The following is a 10,000-nucleotide window of genomic DNA, read 5'->3' on the forward strand; positions in this document are numbered from 1 at the left end:
CATGCCTGAGGGGGGCAGCGGGGGGTGGCAGGCAGGATTCCGGGCGTAGCAGGGGATGGGTTTAGCTGAGCCGGACCCCAGAACCAGACGGCACCTAAACCAACAAATCCCAGCGTGTGTTGATACAGACGGGGGCCCCGGTCCGGCCATGGCCGCGCTGGCCCGTGAGAAACACGCCACAAAAGGTCCGCCCCGCCTCCCACGGCTAACCATAGGCCGCGGCGTCTCGCTGTACACACACACACACACACACACACACACACACACACACAGATGCATGCATGACAGAGCCTGGCACGCAGGGGTCCGCTCTCCTATATTGGTTTATCTGGTGTTAAGAGAGTTGGTCTGTGTGTTGGTCTGTCTGGTATTGAGAGAGTTGGTCTGTCTGGTATTAAGAGAGTTGGTCTGTCTGGTATTAAGAGAGTTGGTCTGTCTGGTGTTGAGAGAGTTGGTCTGTCTGGTATTAAGAGAGTTGGTCTGTCTGGTATTAAGAGAGTTGGTCTGTCTGGTTTTAAGAGAGTTGGTCTGTCTGGTATTAAGAGAGTTGGTCTGTCTGGTGTTGAGAGAGTTGGTCTGTCTGGTATTAAGAGAGTTGGTCTGTCTGGTATTAAGAGAGTTGGTCTGTCTGGTGTTGAGAGAGTTGGTCTGTCTGGTATTAAGAGAGTTGGTCTGTCTGGTGTTGAGAGAGTTGGTCTGTCTGGTATTAAGAGAGTTGGTCTGTCTGGTATTAAGAGAGTTGGTCTGTCTGGTATTAAGAGAGCTGGTCTGTCTGGTGTTGAGAGAGTTGGTCTGTCTGGTATTAAGAGAGTTGGTCTGTCTGGTATTAAGAGAGTTGGTCTGTCTGGTATTAAGAGAGTTGGTCTGTCTGGTATTAAGAGAGTTGGTCTGTCTGGTATTAAGAGAGTTGGTCTGTCTGGTATTAAGAGAGTTGGTCTGTCTGGTATTAAGAGAGTTGGTCTGTCTGGTATTAAGAGAGTTGGTCTGTCTGGTATTAAGAGAGTTGGTCTGTCTGGTATTAAGAGAGTTGGTCTGTCTGGTATTAAGAGAGTTGGTCTGTCTGGTATTAAGAGAGCTGGTCTGTCTGGTATTAAGAGAGTTGGTCTGTCTGGTATTAAGAGAGTTGGTCTGTCTGGTATTAAGAGAGCTGGTCTGTCTGGTATTAAGAGAGCTGGTCTGTCTGGTGTTGAGAGAGTTGGTCTGTGTGTAGTATTGGCATGTTGTACCGTCTGGAGGGTTGGAGTGTTGAGGAGCAGTTGGAGTGTTGAGGAGCAGTTGGAGTGTTGAGGAGCAGTTGGAGTGTTGAGGAGCAGTTGGCGTGTTCAGGAGTGTTTGAATGTGCGGAGAGGTTGGAGTGTTGAGGGGCAGTTGTGGAGTTGTGAAGTGTTCAGGAGTGTGTGGAGAGGTTGGAGTGTTTAGGATGACGCTGGGAGTGTTGAGGAAAGGTCGTAGTGTTCAGGAGTGTTCTTGGTGTGGTTGGGTCGTTCATGTGACCCGCCACCCCCAGCCAGACCTCACTGGGAGCCTGTGATAGCTGGTCACATGACTGGGGCCATAGTACCAGGCAGTGGTGGGAAGAGGGACACACACACACACACACACACACACACACACACACACACACACACAATTCTCCCACTTATGATGAAGCATGTGATATGGGGTGTGAAAAGTGCCCTTTGGTTGCTTGTTCAAAGCTTACTTACAACGTGTATGTATGTGTGTGTGTATGTGTGTATGTATATACATACACACACACACATACAGACATACACACAGGTTCGTGTGAACCAGCAGAGCTCACTGCAAAACATGCGCACATGCGCGGTAGTCGATCGCGCTTTAAATGAATGGGGGAGCTCACGTGACCGAATGACTGTTTGCGTTGTGAGTTGTGAGCTCAGTGGCGCGTGTATGTATGTATGCGTGTGTGTGTGTGTGTATGTATGAGATCGAACATAGCCTACATACATACACACACACATACACACACACATACACGTTCGTTCCAACCAGCGCAGCTGTATGTTAAACTGCTTGCGCATACAATCGCGGTAGCCACCGCACTTCCGCGTGACGTCACCGAATGCTCTGCCGCTGTTTTGAGAAGAGCGTGTATGTGTGTATGTATGTGTGTGTGTGTGTGTGTGTGTGTGTGTGTGTGTGTGTATGTATGTCTGTGTGTGTGTGTGTGTGTGTCTGTTTCGACTCGCTTAATGAAGGACTTCGATACATCGCTTCAGAGAATGAAGACGACTATGGTAAATATAGCACTAAAAATATTAATATCTGCGTGGTTAGATGACAAGACCATGCTTTGTGGGTAGATGTATGCCAAATCAATTTGTTTTTTTGTTTAGATGGGGGAGAGCCGGGTCAAAAGTCGCGCAGGACAAAAGTCGCGTTCCCATTTTCTCCAGAATGACTGGACCTGCAAATATGTGGTTATACTTGCCTGCACATATTACCGTGTACGAGCTCCCTTCAAATTTTGGGCGCGATCGCAGCATATTTGACAGAGATATCGATGGAAAACCACTTTTGCCCCATATAAGTAAAATCATGGTCTCATAAGCATTTTTCGATTGTAAAATTGTGTTCACTTGTGTAACGGCTTTCGAGGTCCCAAACGTTCATTAGCCGTGACCAGTCGGGGTAGCAAACTTTCCAGACGCACCTTCCAAGCAATAATCCAATCGAGTCCATATATAAAATCCAAGGTTGTTTATTGTAATCCCACCTTCGAGTTCCAAACAGGTAGGTTTCACAATTCCAAATTCGACATGAAAACTGGATTAACTTAGTCCATACGAGTGTGTGCTGGTGGTGTGGTGGTGGTTGAAAAATATATGATCACCCCGTCTATTGTCCAACACTTCCTGCCTTCCTGGTAGACACCCATTTAAACATAGATAATTGGTATCAATTAGCGAACCATGCTGGGTGCAGTACCGTTACCATAATATAGGCTAGGGGGGAGTAATCATTCCAAACGACCTAAACTAAGAATTACCAATTAATGAGAACATAAATCAAACCAAAACATATGAACCATGATTGCCCAAACAAAAAACATTTGACAATAATATATTCTACATATGGCTCCAACATTCCGGCCCCTAATTGTTAACCCGGAAGACAATTAACTATAAACATAAATGGAGCCTATCAGTACTATATTAAACCGTAATACCTAGGTTACAACTATAATTCATAAGTACTAACGTATACAATTTATAATGATACAATTTCAATTCGTACATACATGGAATACATAACTTTTTTTTTCTTTTTCTTTTTTTTAAACTTTTTTTTCTTTTTTTCTTTTTAGATAGCAAAAATCAAAGTTCATCGTCTCCACTCACAAAGCAAACAGGGTATACAGTATTGTCCATATGTTGCATAGTCCATTGTGGTAAAACAGGATGATTTGTCAGTGGGTGTGATTGTCAGTTGGGGGGGGGGGGGGGGGGGGTTTGGGTCAGCTGCTCGAGAACAGTGACACCTGTTGGAGCACAGTGTTCACCACTGGCCCATCATCTTGATGCTTTGAACCAAAGTCTATTCTGCTTCTTGGAGCAAACAAATCTTATCTATTGGTCTTTCCAATTCCTTTGTTTTTGTCTTTAGGTGAACTCGGCGGACGAAGCCTTTGGAGTCCGGTACTGTTTTAATTATTCTGCCCATCAGCCAAGAGTTGCGTGGGGCTTGGCTGTCCACGATGAGGACTACGTCTCCAGGAGCGAAGTTCCGCCTTCTGCGGTTCCATTTTTGACGCTCCTGCATCATTGGCAGATACTCCTTAGTCCATCTTCTCCAAAAGAGGTCTGCAATATACTGCACTTGCCTCCAACGTCTTCGAGCATACACATCATCTTTACTGAACAGACCAGGTGGAAGAATTGGTTTTCCTTTTAACTGAATGAGGTGGTTGGGTGTTAAGGCCTCTAAATCACCTGGGTCATCTGACGCTGGAGTGATTGGGCGATCGTTCAGTATTGCTTCTACTTCGCACAACGCTGTTTGTAAGGCTTCATCATCCAGTGTTTGTTGTCTCAGGATGGAGTGGAGAATGGTTTTCACTTGTTGAATTAACCGCTCCCACACACCACCATGGTGGGCACCGTGGGGAGGGTTGAATCTCCATGTTATACCTTCCTGCAGTAAGGCTTTCTCAATCTTCTGTCCATTGAGCCTGTTCAGGGCCTCTTTCAACTCACGAGCAGAGCCTACAAAGTTAGTGCCATTATCTGACCTGATCTCCTTCACTTGTCCTCTCCTGCAAATGAATCGTCGAAGCGCGTGAATGCAGGAGTCGGTGTCCAGAGAATGGGCGACTTCCAGGTGGATGGCTCGACAGGTCAAACATGTGAATATGACTCCGTACCTCTTCACAGTGCCACGTCCTCTTTTCACCTCGATGGGCCCAAAGTAGTCCATACCGACATATGTGAAAGGAGGTTGATCTGGTGTGATGCGATCGGCGGGCAGGTCAGACATCTTCTGCTCTCCTATTTTCCCACGTTGACGTCGACAGACGTGACATCGCCTTATGATCGTTCTTGCCAAAGAATTGGCTCTCAGAATCCAATAATGCCGCCGAAGCCTGGAGAGCATGTGATTCCTCCCGCCATGGCCTGTCACCTCATGGATGTGCTGGAGTATCAGCTCAGACACATGACTACCTTTGGGCAGGATTACTGGATGTTTCATCTCTTCTGGCATGGCTGATCTGCTCAGCCTGCCGCCAGTCCTCAGCACTCCATCCACCACAACTGGGTCTAGTCTGTAAACACAGCTGCTCTTCTTTACTGTGGAATCTTTCTTTAATGCAGCCATTTCATCATGGAAATTGTGCTCTTGCACAAAGCACACAATGGCATCCTCTGCTTGAGCCATGTCATCCACAGAAAGACCTTGAGTGGTCAGTTTATTCTTAAATTGCTTCATGTGGTCCTCCAACTGTGTTTGTGGTTTGTTGCTGTGATCCATTTGTGCACAAAGTGCCTTTTGTGCCATAGCTCTTTCCTGGCACAAGCTTTGAAGCACTTTTCTAACCTTCAAGATCCATGCCACAGCTCTCTTGAGGCTAGTCCACTTGGAGAAGTGTTCCATAAGCTTGCTTGTAGGGTTCTTCTCTCCCTCCACCACTGTGCTGTAAACAGCGATACGATTTCTCACTTCAGGGTCATCATCAGCGACCTTGCCCGACTCTTCAACAGAACATGGCCACTGTGACTCTGGCAGTGCGAGGAAGTCTGGACCAGATATCCACCTTTTGGACTCCAGAAGAGCACCAGCTCCTAGGCCACGTGACGCATCGTCCGCAGGATTAAGACCTGAGCTGATGTGTCTCCACTGTGACACTTTGGACATGTCTCAAATGACTGAAACCCGGTTTGCCACAAAGGTTTGGAATCTTGTGGTGGTGTTTGAGATGTACTTCAAGACAGTCATACTATCTGACCAGAACACTGAATCATCCCACATAAATTGCAGCTCTGTCTTCTGCATCCTGTCCATTCTAACCGCCAGGACTGCGGCTGCAAGCTCCAGTCTGGGAATGGTTGTCTGCTTCAATGGCGCACTCTTGCTTTTCCCATTACTAAAGTAGAATGGACGTCGTTGCTGTAGCTGGTCAATCGAAGGTAAGACACTGTTCCATATCCAACTTCACTGGCGTCGCAAAAGTGATGCAGTTGCGCTGCCTTTATCACACCAAAGTCACTTGGTGTAAGACATCGGTTCACACGAAAGTCATCCAGCTGCTGCAATTCAGCCATCCACTGATGCCACTGTTGAGCAATCACCTCTGGGACCTCCTCATCCCATCCAAGCTTGATTTTACACAGGTCCTGTAGAATCCGCTTGCCGGTAAGTATGACTGGTGCAAGGAACCCCAGAGGGTCATACACGGAGTTGACAACTGAGAGTATGCCCCGTCTTGTTGTTGGTTGTTGCTTGACTGCTATACTGAACGTGAAGATGTCATGCTCAACGTTCCATTGAGCTCCAAGAGCTCGCTCCATAGGAAGATGTTCCCTATCCAAGTCCAGTGTTTTTACTTCTGTTGCCTTTTCCTCCTCCGGTATTGAGGAGAGGACAGTGCGGTGGTTACTAACCCACTTAGTTAGCCTGAATCCTCCTTTGGCACACACCTCTGTAAGGTCTCTGTATAAAGACACAGCTTGACCTTCTGTGTCCACAGCCTTGAGACAATCATCCACATAGAAATTGTCCAACACTTCCTGCCTTCCTGGTAGACACCCATTTAAACATAGATAATTGGTATCAATTAGCGAACCATGCTGGGTGCAGTACCGTTACCATAATATAGGCTAGGGGGGAGTAATCATTCCAAACGACCTAAACTAAGAATTACCAATTAATGAGAACATAAATCAAACCAAAACATATGAACCATGATTGCCCAAACAAAAAACATTTGACAATAATATATTCTACATATGGCTCCAACAACTTGTTTTAGTTTGCAAACATATGCAATTTTCTTAGCATATCTACTGGCTACATGATAACATAGCTTTCAAGTTTCGTGCGAGCAAGTCGTGCCTGCAAGCCAGGGAGAAATGACAGGAGACCGTGGCGGGACAAATGTCGCATCCGCGCGGTAGTCGATCGCCGACGCGGTGAGATGGAACACCTTCAGTTTCGTTTAGTTGACGGGGGGTGGGGTGCTGCGCGACTTGTTGACGGGGGGGGGGGGGGGGGGGGGGGGGTGCTGCGCGATTTGTTGACAGGGGGGCAGGCCATTCACCGCGGGCCAGGCCAGTTGGCGCGCCAGGCCACCGGGAAATATATTATAAATATAATATACAATATTTTTTATTTTATTTTCCCCACAGCCGGTTCGGCCTGGATGGGTCGGCCGTTCGGGAGTCGTCCCGAACCTCCCGATGGCCACCCCGCCCCTGCACACACACACACACACACACACACACATACATACATACACGCTCTTCTCAAAACAGCGGCAGAGCATTCGGTGACGTCACGCGGAAGTGCGGTAGCTACCGCGATTGTATGCGCAAGCAGTTTAACATACAGCTGCGCTGGTTGGAACGAACGTGTATGTGTATGTGTGTGTATGTATGTAGGCTATGTTCGATCTCATACATACACACACACACACACACATACATACATACACGCGCCACTGAGCTCACAACTCACAACGCAAACAGTCATTCGGTCACGTGAGCTCCCCCATTCATTTAAAGCGCGATCGACTACCGCGCATGTGCGCATGTTTTGCAGTGAGCTCTGCTGGTTCACACGAACCTGTGTGTATGTCTGTATGTGTGTGTGTATGTATATACATACACACATACACACACACATACATACACGTTGTAAGTAAGCTTTGAACAAGCAACCAAAGGGCACTTTTCACACCCCATAATGTGAATCTATGAATGAACTGCTTACAAATGAAAGGAACTGAAGTGTGTGTGTGTGTGTGAGTGTGTGTGTGTGCGTGTGTGTGTGTGTGTGTGTGTTCGTTCTTTGTCCACATAATCACTGTGCATTTTTGTCCATCACTATTGTACGAATAAAGGTTAATTGATTCAAATGCGTGTAACGTTAGATGCCCCTGAAGGGTCTCTCTTGTTAAACACCTCTACAACTTCTCTTAGAGCTCGCACACACAGACACACACACACACACACACACACACACCCCTACACAGACACACACACACCCCTTCACACACACACACACCCCTACACAGACACACACACACACCCCTACACAGACACACACACACACCCCTACACAGACACACACACACACCCCTACACAGACACACACACACACCCCTACACAGACACACACACACACCCCTACACAGACACACACACACACCCCTACACACACACACACACACCCCTACACAGACACACACACACACACCCCTACACAGACACACATACACACACACACCCCTACACAGACACACACACACACACCCCTACACAGACACACACACACACACACCTACACAGACACACACACACACCCCTACACAGACACACTAACACACACCCCTACACAGACACACACACACACACACACACCCCTACACAAACACATCCACAGTTACAGACAGACACACACACACACACACACACACACACCCCTACACAGACACACATACACACACACACCCCTACACAGACACACACACACACACACCCCTACACAGACACACACACACACCCCTACACAGACACACACACACACACACACACACCCCTACAGACACACACCCACCCCTACACACACACACACACACCCCTACACAAACACATCCACGGTTACAGACACACAGACACACACACACACACACCCCTACACAGACACACACACACACACACACACACACCCCTACACAGACACACACACACACACCCCTACACAAACACATCCACGGTTACAGACACACAGACACACACACACACATACACACACACACACACACAGATGAGGGGAATCAGATGCCCAGAAGCTGATGTGATTACATGAGGTCAGAGCTGCTGGAGAACACCGTCTCCAACAGCCCAATATCAACAGAGGAAAGCCGACCTCCAATCAAATGAAAGAGATGGACAACAGCAGCCAATGGAGAGGCAGTAGGATGAGCTCACCGCCTCGGCAGAGAGAGAAGCCCCTGTGTTCCTATCCTCTGGGTAATCTGCGTCAAACACAAACTGGTTAACGCCAGAGTAGACGTGACTGGTGTCTCACTAAAGCCCACGGCGCCGTAACAGGAGCAGCTCGCCTTGTGCCAACGGCAGAGTTGGCGGGTTGGGTGATGATGGCGTCTCTTTACCACAACAACCAGCAACGGAGCAGCAGTTGTTATGGCTGGTGTTCGGCCAGATGGGACCACATCCCAAGAGCCGAGACACACTGACATTTAAGTATCCATGGGAGTCCAGGAAATGTCCCCACACACACACACACACACACACACACACACACACACACACACACACACACACACACACACACACACACACACACACACACACACACACACACACACACACACACACACACACACACACACCCCTAAGGGAGACAGCGCTATCCTCCGAATTCACCCTGACCTGCCTGTTCCTGTGTCTGCCATCAAGGCCTAGCTATTGCACACATGATGACTGCCCCGCCCAGAGATGCTGCCCCGCCCAGAGATGCTGCCCCGCCCAGAGACGCTGCCCCGCCCAGAGACGCTGCCCCGCCCAGAGACGCTGCCCCGCCCAGAGACGCTGCCCCGCCCAGAGACGCTGCCCCGCCCAGAGACGCTGCCCCGCCCAGTGACGCTGCCCCGCCCAGAGACGCTGCCCCGCCCAGAGATGCTGCCCCGCCCAGAGATGCTGCCCCGCCCAGAGACAGTGCCGTGTGGGCCTCTCTCTCCCCTGCGTCTCCTTCCTACGCTGGGACGGAACTTGGTTTAAAAATATTACATTTAAAAATTCTACCTCCAGATTCAGGCCCGCGTGGCGAGGAGATTTGTAAATGTTCCGTCGTTACCTGAGGCAAGGTTAGCGTTTCTGGGAGGGAGGAGGGAAGGTGTGTGTGTGTGTGTGTGTGTGTGTGTGTGTGTGTGTGTGTGTGTGTGTGTGTGTGTAGTAGCTGTGTCCTGCTGTAAATAAAGCATCATGGGATCCTGTTACAGTCCAGCCCCAGAGTGCAGTCTTCAGGCTAGTGGCCAAGAGGGGCCTGTGGAAACCTAGCTTCTTCCCCACACACTCCCTCTCTCTCCCTCTCACACACACGCACACACACCATAGAGAGATCACCTGCTCCCAAAGTGTGTGTGTGTGTGTGTGTGTGTGTGTGTGTGTGTGTGTGTGTGAGACAGCACAGAGACAGATACTGTAGAGAGGTAGTGAGAGACCGATGGAGGCAGACAGACAGAGAGAGGGAATGTCACTGATGCACACCGCTGCCAACAGACAAATAAAACAGCTTT

The 10,000-nt window shown here is 48.7% G+C and overlaps 1 protein-coding gene across 1 annotated transcript in view; it reads right to left on the reverse strand.

The window, feature by feature from the left end:
- The window catches only part of slc7a5 (solute carrier family 7 member 5), a gene marked incomplete at its 5' end in the record, with an annotated part of 29,488 nt that overhangs the window by 7,557 nt on the left and 11,931 nt on the right, over positions 1-10,000 (reverse strand). The window lies entirely within an intron of this gene.

This window comes from Borostomias antarcticus (assembly GCF_949987555.1).
Source record: "Borostomias antarcticus genome assembly, chromosome: 18".
Taxonomy (NCBI): Eukaryota; Metazoa; Chordata; class Actinopteri; order Stomiiformes; family Stomiidae; genus Borostomias; species Borostomias antarcticus.